A 15651-nucleotide genomic window follows, 5' to 3' on the forward strand; every position below is an offset into this window, starting at 1 on the left:
CTATGTTGAAGACATTGCTTGAAACAGGGATGTACAAAAGTCTTAAAGGACATCAGAAACTATGTGATGTCCTCAAGAAGCAGATCCTGAATCGAAACCCTAGGAAAGAGGGTGTTGGATTTGTGAGGAAAATCAATGCAGATGGCTCTTACTGGAAACCTGAGCAGTGCCCCAAAACCACATGGGGATCTGCAAAGGAACTTTCAGCAGATCCATCCAACTTATCTGGCTTCACTTGTGCTAATCCCATTATCATTGATGAATCCTTTGATGCAAACTATAAACTGTTTAAGAATCAGAATGGTGAAGTGTTTGCCAGGTACATTGGTACTAACTGCAGGAATGGACCGCCTATGAAGAAGATCTGGGTTCCCAAAAGGTGTCTGGAAAATCTTCCTGTGAATGTCTTCATGACACCTCACTTGAAGAAGACAAATCTCAGACCAAAGGCTTCATACGGTCCAATGGCTTCATACAAACAGAGGACTCACCTGAGTCACACTAACACAAATGTTTTGCAGGGAAACCATACTCAGGCACATGAGTATGAGAGCGGTTCATCGAACCGTGTTCATGTGACCAAAAATTATTCTGCTTATTCCTATGAGTATTATTGTCCACCTGCTAGACTGTTTGCTAAGGCTTCAAAGCCAAAATTCTCAGATGCTGCACTTAGACTTATTGCTTCTAAGCCACCCTTGAAGATGTGGGTGGTTAAGAAAGCTTAACTCTCTTTTGCAGGGAAAGGTCTCCAGCAGAAAAACAAAATCTTCTGATGCATTTGCTGGGGACCTTAAAAATCTTGTAGGGCGCTAGATAAGATGCCCGAATGGCATCATTATGTACTTTGCTCCTGAATCGCATGCTACTCTCCCTATTAGTCCTAATCTGGATCTAAGTTTTCATAACCCACTGGTTCGTCAAATGTTTATGCTTCACAATTCTCTTCGTGAAGCCTATCCCCCTAACTGCACTGTAGGGTACGACACCAGCGACTTCAAAGTCTTCAGAATGGATTATTGACAGTGGGTGTACAAATCACATGACTGGCAGAAGAAGCCTTCTTATGGACTCAACTTTACGTCCATCCGACAAGAGCCACATCACATTTGCAGACACTGGTAAAAGTAAGGTATTGGGTCTAGGTAGAGTTGCAATCTCAAAGGATCAACACATGGATAAAGTCATGCTTGTTGAATCCCTTGGCTTCAACTTAATGTCTGTCTCAATGCTTTGCGATTTGAATATGATTGTAATGTTTGGAAAATATCGTTGCCTGGTGCTAATGGAATCTGACAAATCTCTAGTGTTCGAAGGGTATCGGAAAGGTGATTTGTACGTGGTAGATTTCTCAGCAGGACCACAACTTGCAGTATGTCTTCTTGCAAAAGCTTCAGAATGCTGGCTTTGGCATCGGAGGCTTGGGCATGCTGGCATGAGGAACCTCCACACCCTTGCGAAGAAGAAGCATGTCATAGGCATCGAGGGCGTCAAGTTCAAGAAAGATCATTTATGCGGTGCCTGTGAAGCAGGGAAGATGACAAGGGCAAAACATCCTTCGAAGACAATCATGACTACTACACAACCCTTCGAACTGCTTCACATGGATCTTTTCGGTCCCACTCACTACTCAACTTTTACTACTACTGCTTGCCTCTATGGCTTCGTCATTGTTGATGATTACTCTAGATATACTTGGGTACACATAATCCTTTACAAGACTGAAGTGCAGGATGTCTTCAGATGCTTCGCCAATCGAGCTATGAACAATTTTGGCGCCAAGATAAAGCACCTTAGAAGTGACAATGGCACTGAATTCAAGAACACTGGCCTTGACACATATCTTGATACCTTGGGCATCACACATGGATTCTCAGCTCCGTACACGCCACAGCAGAATGGCGTCGTCGAACGCAAGAACAGAACACTCATTGAAATGGCCAGAACAATGCTAGATGAATACAAGACTCCAAGAAAATTCTGGACTGAAGCCATTGATACTGCATGCCATACAATCAATCATGTTTATCTTCACAAGCTTCTGAACAAGACATCTTATGAACTCCTAACTGGCAAGAAGCCAAATGTCAGTTACTTCAGAGTATTTGGCGCAAAGTGCTGGATCAAGGACCCACATCACACCTCAAAGTTTGCACCAAAAGCACATGAGGGCTTTATGCTTGGATATGGAAAGGATTCACACTCCTACAGAGTCTTCAATCTCTTCCATTACAAAGTGGTCGAAACAGTGGATGTGCGGTTTGATGAAACAAATGGTTCACAAAGAGAGCAACTGCCAAATGTGCTAGATGAAGTCTCAGCTAGTGAATCAATCAAGCTTATGGGAACTGGAGAGATTATGCCTTCTGAAGCTCATCCTGAAGAAGAACTCATCATCTCAGCACCTGATCAACATGAAGACAATGCTCAGCATGAAGACATTCCTCCAAACAACAACGCAGATCAGCAAGAGCAAAGTCTTCGCCCTATACATCCTCGTGTTGCAAATGAAGTGCATATTGACAGAATACTTGACAGCATCAATGCACCTGGTCCACTCACTCGTTCAAGGGCAACTCAGCTAGCAAACTTCTGTGGGCATTTCGCATTCGTCTCAATATCAGAACCCAAGAAAGTTGAAGAAGCCTTCATGGAACCTGAATGGATTCAAGCTATACAAGAAGAGCTTCAACAGTTTGAGCTAAATATCTTGGAATCCTCAAATGTCCTGTGATCAGGCACACATCCTAACATTTATGCATATTGATGATTTAGATGTGCAACACACGAAGTAACGTATATCTTCAATCAATGAAGACATACATTCTAAGTGTGAATACATTAATGTGGAATTTGACTTCGGAGCGCCACGATAATTGTGCACCGTGTCTGGGTCTAATACTTCCTATACGGTGGGTAATGCCACCACCAAACGTTCTATTTTGAAGTGTTTCACTCATGGCGTTACCTCGCAATGTCTTCACATTTGGTTTGGCTTCAATCTCAATATGTCTTCATGATTATCTTCACTGGGTTGATTATATAGATATATATATATGTACTGGTGTTCTGTCCTCTACAGCATTCACTTATAGCTATGTCTTCTTGTTTGAATCTTTTGAACTAAGTGAATGTGATCGGACCGTAACCTCTCCATGCTTTCTACCTCAAACTCTATCTCTCCAAGTCGTATGCATTCTATTGAAACTGTCGAATGTCTTCTCTGCATCCTTGTCAGCAGAAGACACAGAGACAAACATTAAAACCGTTTTCAATGCTCATTCATCCACAAGAAATCCGGAGAAGTAGGAACGACACCCGACAATCAAGGCATGCGTGGGATGTGGAACTGCCCCGAAAATACCGCATGATGGCCACGTGCTGTTTATATGCGAATCGCCAGGGGCACCTGAGTAATAGCGTAGTGCCACCTCTATCCCTATAAATACACGATTCACTATGGTCATTATCTCTTCTTCCACCCTCGCACGAACCCTAGCGCCACCGCTAGCTCTCGACGACGCCGGCGACGAAGCGCTTCACTGCCGCAACCTCTCCGACGCCGTTTTCACGCCGACAGCGGACATCGCTCTCTCCGCCGTCGCCGTAGGTGTCTTCCGTCGCCAAGTTAGGGCACGGAGGATCGAATTGCTCGGCCTCAACTCCCACTTCGTCTAGCAGTTCCAAGTGTGGTAAATAAAACCTCTTTTTACAGCCTCTCTTGATCCTATAGTTCAGTCACTTTCTGCCATAAGAAGTTTCTGCTCTCACAAGTTACATCTCTCTCAGTCTGCATCTCATAACCTGCCTAGAATATTCACTTTTGCATTACGAAGTAGTTAGATTCCTCACTTGTACTGATCTGTGGGTTCGTACAAATCTGGAACCAACTTCGTATCTATGAGTGAATGTCTTCGCACGATGAGGTCAATGTCTTCTAAACCGATTTATCTTCAAAATCTTCTGAGAATGCATATGACCTCTTCCCCTTCCCTCGCACCTTAATGCTGTCACAGGTACATGTCTGTGGGAGAATCCTTTGGTTCTCATAGTCTGCATTCATTTGCAGAGTACTTGCAGCATCACATCAACTCTCCTGAAGCCAGTTCTTGTTGGTCAAGCAAAAGGAAGCCTTTGAAGACTTTGAACATCTTGAAGCCTTCCAAGTTAAGATTCATGGCTTCAGAAACAGCAACAAGGAAGGGAGGCAGACAGAGACGTGGTGGAACGTCCAAAGATCTGCCTGATGAATTGGCAGAGATGTACAAAACTGATCCTGAAGAAAGCTATGGTCAGCGCAAGACACGAATCCAATGGATTCGAAGATATTGGGCAGAGCAATGGTTTCAATACCGCTTCGTCACTCAGGAGTATGCTGAAAAGTGCGCCATCAAGAGACCGTGGGGAGACGTATTATACAAAAATCTCATACCCAGGTCCAAAGACGAAGCCATTGCTCAAGGCTTCTATCCATGCATGGTGAGAGGACCACAGCCAGCTGAAGCACATCCGTCATCACTTCTCTGGTGTCGCGATGACAATCTGTTCAAGCGCAACTTCCAATTTGCTCAGAACTCTGCAAAGCTAAACAAGAAGAAGCTGGGATGAGACTTCAACCCTGGTCCCTCTGAACCAAGGGCAGATGGCACACGCGACGCCGATCCCAATATCATCGGGCCGTATGCCAATCTTGCAGGCCTCATCACCCGCATCCTAGTCCAAGGGACTGCCGTGAATGACCCTCCAGCAGATACTGAGTCTGATGACGCCCCTGCTGCGCCGAAGCCAAAGCAGAAGAAGCCAAAAGCTTCAAAGTCAGCCGCTTCTCCCAAAATCTCAAGAGCGAAGCCATTGGCAACTGCACCTCCTGAAGCCAGTGTGCAGTCTGAAGACTTATCACGAGTCTCCAAGCCCCAAGAAGCCAAGAAGCCTCAGCCACACACAGGCAAAGAGCTCACAGCTGCTGCCGTTCTGTGCTGCGAAACCATTGATCTATCAAGCGATGAAGATCTTGGAGATGACGCTCTTGAGCAGCTCATCAAGAGCAAGGAGGAGGCTGAAATCTTCAACAATCTGCCTCTGTTTGATGTCGCCATCATCCACAACTTCATCGATTAATGGTTTGCCTCACCGGACATCAGCTTCAACGATCTGCAGCTGCCCATAGGCCTCAGCGTTGCCTTTCAAGGCGCAATTGCTTCAGAACTTGCAATAGCCCAGCGCATTGTTGAACTGAAGCAGAAAATTGATTTTGAAAAGGCTCAGTTCAAGAAGCACGTGGCCAAGCTCAGCGTGCAAGCAGTGAAAAACTTCAAGATCATGTTGCACGAGCTAAAAGAGAACTTTCTGAAGACGCGTGCCGAAGCTCAAGGCTCGCGAGAGCGCATGAAGACTCTGGCTGATCGCTGCGTGCAGGCCTACAATGAGGCCGAGAAGCGCAAGGCACTTGGGCGTCCCGGCATTGACCCCAGGGTGGCCGCGAAGAAGAAAAAGAAGCCTGCTGTGCCTGAACCAGAGGCACCAAGGTCAGAAACTGCTCCGATTGTCTTCCCCACTGCAACGACTGGCTCGAAGCCAAAGAGTCGATCAACCGCCTCAGAGCTCAAGAAGACACGGACTGCAGAGGCTGAAGCTAGGAAGAGGAAACACTCTGAAGCCTCTCCTTCTGACCCCACCATCAAAAAGCGCAAGACCAAGAAATCTCGGGCTGCTCCCACAGAGCCCTTGATAGTTGAACCCCTCTCCGTCCGCTATCCTGACGCAGATCGTCAGTTAACAATGCATGAGCCTGCTTTCAGAGAGGCTCCGCACGCTGAAGACATTCCAGCAGCCGACCCCAACGCTGCTGAAGACATTGGTCTCCAAGACAATGTCCAAGGTGATGCAGCCCTTCCTCAGCTTGAGACAAGCGAACTGATCAGCATTGGTCGTCCATTGACGTCAATCACACAAGATGCATCGTGGGCAGATCGCCCACAGGAGGAAGATAATGAGCCCCAGCCCACTGCAACTCCACCGACGTCGCCTATATTCCGTAGGCTTCGCAAAGGGCCAAGGGCTCAGGTTGACGACATTCCGGCTGCATCAGCCAAAGAGCATGCAGAAATACCACAAGCTCCAACTCCCCCGCACCAACAAGAAGCAGTTCTCCAGGAGAACGTGCCTGAGTTCGTCCCTCCCACTACACGTGTGGAGGCTGCAAATGTTGAGGCTGCCACAAACAACGCCGAAGCAAATGTGGAGCCCTCCCCAACAACAGCTTCAGAAGACACTGAAGCTACTGCTCCTGAATCTTCTGTGCCTGAGTCTGCTGCCGGTCCCCAATTCAATTATCATGTTGCGTACAGGCCCCAGGTCCAGAAGCCGATCCCACGACTGCCAAGGTTCCCAGGTCCTGCATCAGCTCCTGGCTCCTTCAACATCAACAGCTTCAGGGCAGACAACACGTTTTTCAACAGCTCCAAGAACCCTTATTCAAGGGAACGGATTGTATCAGATAGGTTCTGGAGCTATCAACAGCGCAGCTATTATTCATGCATCCTGTACAACCAAGGCCGCATCTTTCCTCACAAGCGCCTTGAGGTTGAAGCTGTTGCTGGCCTGCCTAGCCTGGAAGACGCACTGGATTGCTTCAAGCAAGTGGGTCTACTGCCGTTTATCACCGATGAAGAGCACTGGAATGAAGAGCTTCTGCTCCAGTTCTATGCCACCCTGCATATCAAAGGCTACAACAGAGATCCGAAGACTTGGGTCCTGGAGTGGATGACCGGCAATGTCCATCATGAAGCCAATGCTTTCGATATCATTGAGCTTACCGGCCTTCCCACTCCTGGCGAATTCTTCGAAGAAGGTTGCCAACCCCATGCTGAAGCAATTGAGAGCATATTTCAGCGTCCTGAGCCAAATATGAGTCAGATGCTCTCAATGATGAAGCCATTGCCTCAGGATGCACCCTATCCAACTGAGTTCTTCGTTGAAGACTTAGAGTACCTGCCCAGAACCATATATCACATCGTCAGGCGGACTCTATGGCCCATTAAGGGGCACTCTCCATATGCCAAGGTTGAAGGTGCAATGAAGACTCTCATCTTCTGTATTCTGCATGGCAAATGCTTCAACGCACAGGATCTCTTTATACGCCAACTTGCAGCATCCGGCTCAGATCTCTTTGGTTTGAAGTTTTATGCTCCTTGGGTTATGAGGCTGCTCAAGATTCACTCTGCAACTTCATATCAGCCCTCAGCCCGCAACCATCGGATCTTCTTGCCAGATGTGGACACCTCTGCTGAAGCAATATACCCTGAGCCTGCCAAGCAACCAATAAGTCTTCAGAATGCCGAACACCAGAGCTTCACGCAGAATGTTGAAGGTGTTGAAGCCATGTCCAGGGTCTATCCGATGGCTGGCACTACACGTGCACCAGCATCAACTGAAGCCACAGATAGCACAAACGCTCCAAGACCCAAGAAGCGTGCTCGTGTCCTCACTGACCGAGAGCTTCTTGTGGCCCTTCACCAAAAGCAAGATAGGCATGACGACTGGCTGAAACGTCAGATGAAGAGCCTCTTGGTGGATGTCAATCGTCTTCGAAACCTGGCCACCAAGAATGCCTTCGTTACACATGAGACTTGCCGTCGTACGTGGAAAGGGCTCTCAATGATCTGCACTGAAGCTGAACTTGAAGAGGATGGCTTCACAGAGAGCTTCAAATTTGACACCACACCTCCTAGGAGGGCTGTGATGCGCAATACACCGTCACTTGAAGACTCTGAGTATTCCTCATCTGCTGCCACCATCACTGCGAGGATCATTGATGACGATGATGATGCTACTTAACCACCACCCGCTTCAGCACCTCAAAGCTCTGCACCGCCAAACAACTCCACCGACCCTGCTGCGCCTGGGAACGCGTAGAAAACTCTATGTCTTCAAACCTTTTTGGTCATTCCTGACAAAAGGGGGAGAAGCATATGATGTTTATAGTCTTCAAGCGGGTCAATATGGGCGGGTGCCTTGTTTTGTTATACTTGCTTCGTGTTTGCAACTCTTGTTTTGCTTCATTTGGTTCTTTTGAGTTGTAAACACTAAAACTCGATGGTCGTCTGCTACTTGTTTACCACTCTGTTTGCGAAGATAAATTCCGCACGTGTGACGATAAATTCCGCACTCATCTCATTCTGCAGACGTCCATTTTCCATTATGCATGTCATTATCTTCATATACTTTCACATGCATAGTGGATTGCCATCATAAGCTGAAGCTGATCTCCACAAGTACAACCTGCCATGTGCATTTGCATTCCAAAAGCAAATTAACTTATATGCACATCTTCAGGGGGAACTCTTGCAACTTATGAAGACAATTCCTTTACAGACTTCACACTTTATATTCCCCGTTGAAAACTTCAACTAGTTTGTCATCAATCACCAAAAAGGGGGAGATTGTAAGTGCATCTAGTGCCACCCCTAGTTGGTTTTGGAGTATTGACGACAAACCTAGTTGAGGGACTAATGTGTTTGTGAGAATTGCAGTAAAACACAGGTAGAAGTCCCTCATTGATTCGGTTTACTACCAGAGATGACCCCTAAAATTGAATGAAGACATTGAAGTCAAAGGTGGTATATAAAGATATTCACATTGAAGACTATGACAACAGAAGACACGTTATGAAGCCTATGGAACTCGAAGACTTAGATCTTTCGTAGTTCTTTTTTATTTCTGTTGAGTCATAGGAACCACCGTACTGTTAAGTGGGGTCCAGGAGAACAAGTCAGAATGACTTAAGTGATGCCTAAATCAAAAACCTATGTCTTCGAGTGAAGACAATGAGAGCAAATCTTGTCCAGAGCCGGACAAGTCAGCTTTGCTTGTAGCCCAAGTAAAGTTGCCATGAGAGTTCGAAATCTGACCGTTGAGACACGTGTCAGTTCCTTAGTGACCCAGGGTCATTTCGGACAAATCAGGTCGGGTTGCCAAGTGGCTATAAATAGCCCACCCCCACAACCATAAACGGTTGGCTGCTTAGATTTTGTTGCACGGCTTTTGTCGTTTGAGAGCAACCCACCTCGAAGCCTTTGAGAGAAAATTCCTAGTGAGGAGAAAAGCCCTAACCACCCAGAGCCAGAGTAAATTGGGCATCACTTAAGTCTTCTTGTCTGTGTGATCTGAAGACTTATTACACTTGAGGACTGTGAATCTTCCAGACGGTTAGGCGTCGCGTTCAGAGCATCCAAGAGACATTGTGGATTGCCAGTGAACGAAGTCTGTGAAGGTTTGGGAGTCTACCTTGAAGACTTACCAGAGTGATTGGGCGAGGACTAAGTGACCTTAGCTCAAGGAGATTACGGTGAGGACTTGGTGTCCTGAACTGTGTGTTCAGGACTGGGTGTCCGGGACTGTGTGTCCTAAGGTTTAAATACCTAGCCGCTCCAACCACACGTACAGTTGTCACAGCAACTGGAACTGGTCCAACATATCATTGTCTTCAATGAGTCACTGGTTTCATCTTCACTTCCTTCTCTTGCTGTTACTCATTGTGAAGTCATTGCGTGCTTGCTTTATCATTTGTCTTCACAACGTGAATGCATGATCTGTTTGGCTTCATAACTTCTTCCTACTTGATCCTTATTACACTGAAGCTGTTTGTCACTGTGCTTTCACTCTATTGAATACATGACCATGGCTGGGCTAGTGTAATCTAACTTCCGCTGCATAGTAATAGACATAATCTTCACTGTTTGTCTTCATAACTCCCAAGTTTTGAAGACTTTCATAAAAATCGCCTATTCACCCCCCCTCTAGTCGATATAACGCACTTTCAGTCCTATTTATAGGCAAAGGCCCTGGGCCTCTTCCCAAATATTGAGGGGGAAGGGCGCCAACAATTGGCCATTTTGAAGGGGAACATCTGGTACACTTATCCTGACTAAAGTTGGTCCTCGCCTGCCAAAGGCTCTGGTGGTGACGCTGGCTTGGGCTCCACAATGACTTCCTCCCTGCCGTTGGGCTGGTCTTGGTCTCGTTGCACCGAAACAGGTGCCCTTGCTTGATGCTCTCGCCTGCGCTTGCTCCCTTTGCACCAAAGAGGAAAGGAGGACACTGTGCGGGCTGGCGCCCGCCTGGCGCCCTTGGTCGTCATGGCTTGCGTCACGGGCACCTCGTGAGGTACCCCGCCTTGATCTCTCCGCCTCCTCACGAGCCAGCCTGACGAGGCCGTGCCTGAGGAAGCTCCGTGTCATCCGCCCCGCGAGGCTTGGCCCCTCGCGAGGGTCTTGGGTCTGTGTTGATGAAGATGGGTCGTGCTGGGCCCCCCTTCGAGCCACGCCGCAGGCCGCAGGCAGGCAAGTCTTGGGACCCCCGTTTCCAGAATGCCGACAAGACCACCTTTCTTTTAGGACCTATATACAACTTTCCCTTGTTCTCAAATTCTTGGCATGTAAAATAGCCTTGATGAATATGGCATTCTCTGTAAGAAAATGTTTGACGTATCAATCTGGCTATAGCGGAAACAGTTTTGTCCAACCTTATTCGGTATTGGCTTATTTCATAATCTGCATTCTGTCTTCATGATAGATTGATATATACACCCCGGCACAAATTGCCAGGGGCTCTATTCGGCCACATATATTTTTTTCAAAAACAAAAAGTCCAAACACTTTTATAGTATACTTCGGCGTCTGGAATACCGCATTATATGCATCGGCTCCGAATCATGTCTTTGGTCAATAGTTGGGTTGCTGGGCTCCTGTGGTTACCACCTTACGTTCCGCTTGTTCGACTAAGGTAGTAAATGGAGAACTACTATGATTGTGTTTCCGGCTCGTCCGGTCAAACACCTCAGTAGAGAAAGCCGAAAACGGACTGTCATGATATAGCGAGAGCTCGTCAGCGGTTCGGTGACTTACTAAATCTTTTGCAATTTTTTCCGGTCATGCGCCTAAAAGCATCCAAGTTTGGAAAGCCAAACGTGCACCAGGGGCTAGCTCATAGTTACATTGTCAAACTCCTATGGCTAAGTGAAAGTGATAAAGCCGCATAGTCTGATTGCCTAGTTCGCTACACGGTAACCTCCTTTACGGACCAAGACGTTGGGTCAAGTGTGGTCATGTGCTATTCCGAACACCCCCGTAGTATCTACATGGGGGCCGAAGCCGACGACTGGCAAACTTTCAGATATAAAAACGGCCGCACAGGAGGAAAATAATTTTCAGACAAAGGCACAAATATATTGTACAAGCCTTGTTTTCATAACACAAAGTCTGGACAGCCCGGAGACATTCATTCAAATATAATATCATTTGAGCATTGACCCTCTATTAAACGAGCACCCTCTAGGACATCTTCAAAATATCGCTCCGGCTTGTGATAGTCCTTGCCTTCAGGTGGGCCCTCAACTTCCACGACGGCGGCCTTCATCTTCGCCCAGTGCATCTTGACAAAGGCAAAGGCCATCCGAGCACCCTCAATGCACGAAGAGCGCTTCACATCTTCAATTCAGGGAAGGGCGTCGGTGAGCCGCTTGACCAGGCCGAAGTAGCTGCCAGGAATAGGTTCGGCTGGCCAGAGCCGGACTATGATGTCCTTCATGGCCAGTCCAGACATCCTGTGCAGCTCCACCAGCTGCATCATCTGATCGTTCAACAGCGATGGATGCTCCGGCACCAGGTACTGCGACCAGAACAGTTTCTTCGTCATATTCCCCTCTTGGGCCCAGAAAAAATTCGCAGCATTGGCGGCGCTCTTCGGAAGATCCGCAAATGCGTCTGGAGAACTCCATAATCGAATAAGTAGCACATATTTTTGACTGACGAACTTACTCTGCAAAAAAAGGGATTGCCAGCCGCTATCTCCTCGCAAGCCGCCTGGTACACTGTCCGCTCCTCCCTGGCCTCCTAGAGAGCCTTGGAGAGTTCCACTGTTAGGGCCTTATTCTCCTCCTCCAAGGCCTCACACTTACAAGTAGCATCTTTGAGCTCTTTCTCGACTTCGGTCACCCTCTCCTTGTACCTGCAGCGGGTGACCTGCTCGGCCTCTAAATCCACAGCCGCTTTGTTAGCGGCCACTTGGCTCACTCGCGCCTGCTCCTTGGCTTGGGCAAGGGCGCTCTTCAGGTTCTTGACCTCGGCCACACAACCTGCAAATATGATCAGGACAACACAGGAGATTAGACCCCGCATTGGCATTTTACTTTAGGTATGTAAACATTTTTTTTCAAAACATACCTTGGGCCTCATCAAACCACTTGTTGATGCGGACAAGGTCCTCATCGGCCCGCTCCAGCTTCCACTTGGGCTCAGATACTTCGGCGGCCTGGGCGGTTGCCGCTAACAGTGAAGCTTGTTTTATCAAAATAGACAAGTATGTTATCTCCTACGAATATTACTTGATCCTCTGTTCGGCCCTTCTTTTTCAAAAGACGAACAGAGTCTCAAGGGCTACTATCTATACACAGGCATATTTTGTGCATATGCAAAGCAGTTATGAATATTACATCACGTACCTCAAAGCCAGTCAATAGGCTGGTAAGGGCTTCGTTCAGCCCGCTTTTGGCGGACTGAACCTTCTAAACCACCATACCCATAAGGGTATGATGCTCCTCCACAATGGAAGCGCATCGAAGCACTTCCACCATAGTGTCTGGCGCATCTAGATTGATAGAGGTCACCGGTGGATTCGACGCTCCCCCCTCCTTCAAAGGAGGTCGCTCGCTCGATTCTGGAGTTGTAAGGGTCTCTGGAAAAATAACATTCGCCTAGGGGCCGGATTGGTCATGGCCCCCATTACCAATTTCCATGGGGGTCGGTTCCCCCATGTTCTCGGCAGTCGAGGTGTTACCCTCTAGCGCCGTCTGGGCAGCCTCCCGCACCTCTCCATGTCCCGGAGAGGCTCTCCGGGACAACACTTCGGTGTTGTCCGTGGCAGTTGGCGGGGAGGCTCGCGGAGGCGTCTCGCTCTCCACCATCTCCGGCCCAGCGAATTCCCAGAAGATGATGATAGTTGGGGTAGATCACGGGCCGGACTGCAGCACGCAATTTAAATGTGTTAAAACTGCAATCATGAAAACTGGATATATATATATACATATATATATATATATATACAGTATCCTTGGACACTTATGATGTGGCTAGGGGCTTCGACCTGGGGCGCCACTCGGGGATGGCTTCGGCATCCAAGTCCGAGTCATCCAAAAGGGAGATCTTCCCCTTCTTGGATGCCTCCGCCTCTAGGTCCACGGAGGCTTCCCTTTTCTTCTCCCCCCTTAAGGGGAGAATTGCTCCTCCTCCTCCTCTTCGTCTTCATCTCCCTCGTGGGAGGAGGGAGCTTTGGTATCTCCGGACGCAGAGTCCAAAGTACCTTTACGACGGAGGCCACTTTTGGCCTCCTTGCCCTTCTTCTTGGCCTTCTTCTCTGGCGCCTCGTACGGCGCCGGGACCAGCATCCTCGTTAGCAGAGGAATGGCTGGGTCTTCAGGTAGAAGAGCCGGACACTTGATCCGCTCCTCCTTCTTCGTCCAGCACTGATTGGGGAATGGAAGGCTCAGCATACCCTTTGATTTATGAACTGAAGTTGTGTTCAGAAACTAGAAAACTTGCTCGGGTGGCCGGATGAGCGCAGTCGAGGCCGATGTCATCGGTCGTTTCCGGCCACGACTTCTAGGCCTTGAAAAGCAGCTTTTAGATCTCTTCGTGCATCGTGCCGCAAAACCGCTACAGGGTCCACGGACAGTCCGGATTGAATTCCCACATGTGGAGAGGCCGGCGCTGGCAAGGGAGAATCTGGCGGAAAAGCATCACCTGACTCACATCCGCGAGACTAGTGTTCTTCTCCATCATATTTTTTATGCGCTTCTGCAGCACCATCACCTCATCGGACGATGCCCAATCCAGGCCCTTGTTAATCCACGACATGAGCCGCATTGGGGGTCCGGATTTAAACTCAGGAGTGGCTGCCCATGTGGCGCCGCAAGGTTCGGTGATGTAGAACCACTCCTGTTGCCATCCCTTCACGATCTCCATGAAGGCCCCTTTGGGCCAGGTGACGTTGTGGAGCTTGCTCACCATGGCACCGCCGCAGTCCGCATGTTGCTCGTCGACCACTTTCGGCTTCATGTTGAAGACCTTAAGCCATAGGCCGAAGTGGGGGATGCGGAGGAGCGCCTCGCAGATGACAATGAATGCCGAAATGTGGAGGAAGGAATTCGGGGCTAGATCATGGAAATCTAGCCCATAATAGAACATGAGGCCATGGAGGAAGTGGGGGATAAACACCACTCTCTCACCGGGCTCCGGAGTAGGGATGATCTATTGTTTGGCAGGGAGCTGGTGCGCGATACTCGCGGCCAAGTACCCCGCTTCCCAGAGTTCCTTGATGTTCCTCTCCGTGACGGAGGAAGTCATCCACTTGCCCTGTGAGCCAGATCTGGCCATGGCTGGAAAAGGTTGGGTGTGGGAAAGATTGAAGCTTGGGCGCTAGAGCTCGAGGACAGGAAGGCTGAGGAAGGAAGAAGTTGTGGGGTAAAAAGATGGATCTTTATCCGCTTATATAGGCAGTGAATATCAAGCGCCCCCACTAGCGTTAAAACTCACCTATTTCCTAAGGGGTCGTGCGAACGGCACGGTTGGATTACCCAAACCCGTATTGATGAAAATCCCGTAATAAGGGGACACGATCTCTGCTTTGACAAGACTTGTCAATGGAGGGTGCGCCTCGAAACACGAGGCGGGAGGCCAAAAAGGTTCGAAATAATAAAAGGGCCAGACGTGACATTTCACCGAAAAAGTTGTCAATAGACATACCTTATTAAGTATTGAACCCTTATGGTTGAGTGTTATAACTATTATACGGAGACGGATACAGTTCTCTTGTTCAAAAGACTGCTTTGTATATGGAAAAGGAACCCGCCTTGCAATGCCAAAGACAATCTATGAGTTGAACACATCATCTTTGAAGACTGGTTTAGGGGCTACCGAGGGAGTCCTGGACTAAGGGGTCCTCGGGTGTCTGGGCTATCTGATATGGGTCGGACTGATGGGTCGTGAAGATACAAGGCAGAAGACCTTCCCCCGTGTCCGGATGGGACTCTCCTTTGCGTGGATGTCAAAACTAGTGTCCGGATGTATAATTTCATTTCTATGTAAACCTACTCTGTACAACCCTAGGCCCCTCCGGTGTCTATATAAACCGGAGGGTTTAGTCCGTAGAGGCTAAGACAAATCATATAGGCTAGACATCTAGGGTTTAGCCATTACGATCTCGAGGTAGATCAACTCGTGTAACCCCTATACTCATCAAATAAAATCAAGCAAGACGTAGGGTTTTACCTCCATCAAGAGGGCCTGAATCTGGGTAAACATCGTGTCTCCCTTGTCTCTTGTTACCTTTGATCCTCAGTTGCATAGTTCGGGACCCCCTACCCGAGATCGGCCAGTTTTGACACCGATAGAGGCACATGAGCCGCAGTCACTCCCGCGGTGGGGGTGGCAGGAGGGCGATGGCTCGCCCCAGACCGAGCGCCGTTGCTGCGGTTGTGCCCGTCAGTGGGAGGAGGGGGTGCAGACGGAGTGACCCCCTCGCTCGCACCTTGCGGAGTGTGACCGCCAAGGTGTTGCTGATGTTGTTCTCCTTCGACATCTCCAGTCCCCGTTATCG

This window comes from Triticum urartu, chromosome 2A (genome assembly GCF_056163025.1).
Source record: "Triticum urartu cultivar PI428250 chromosome 2A, HENAU_Tu73, whole genome shotgun sequence".
NCBI lineage: Eukaryota > Viridiplantae > Streptophyta > Magnoliopsida > Poales > Poaceae > Triticum > Triticum urartu.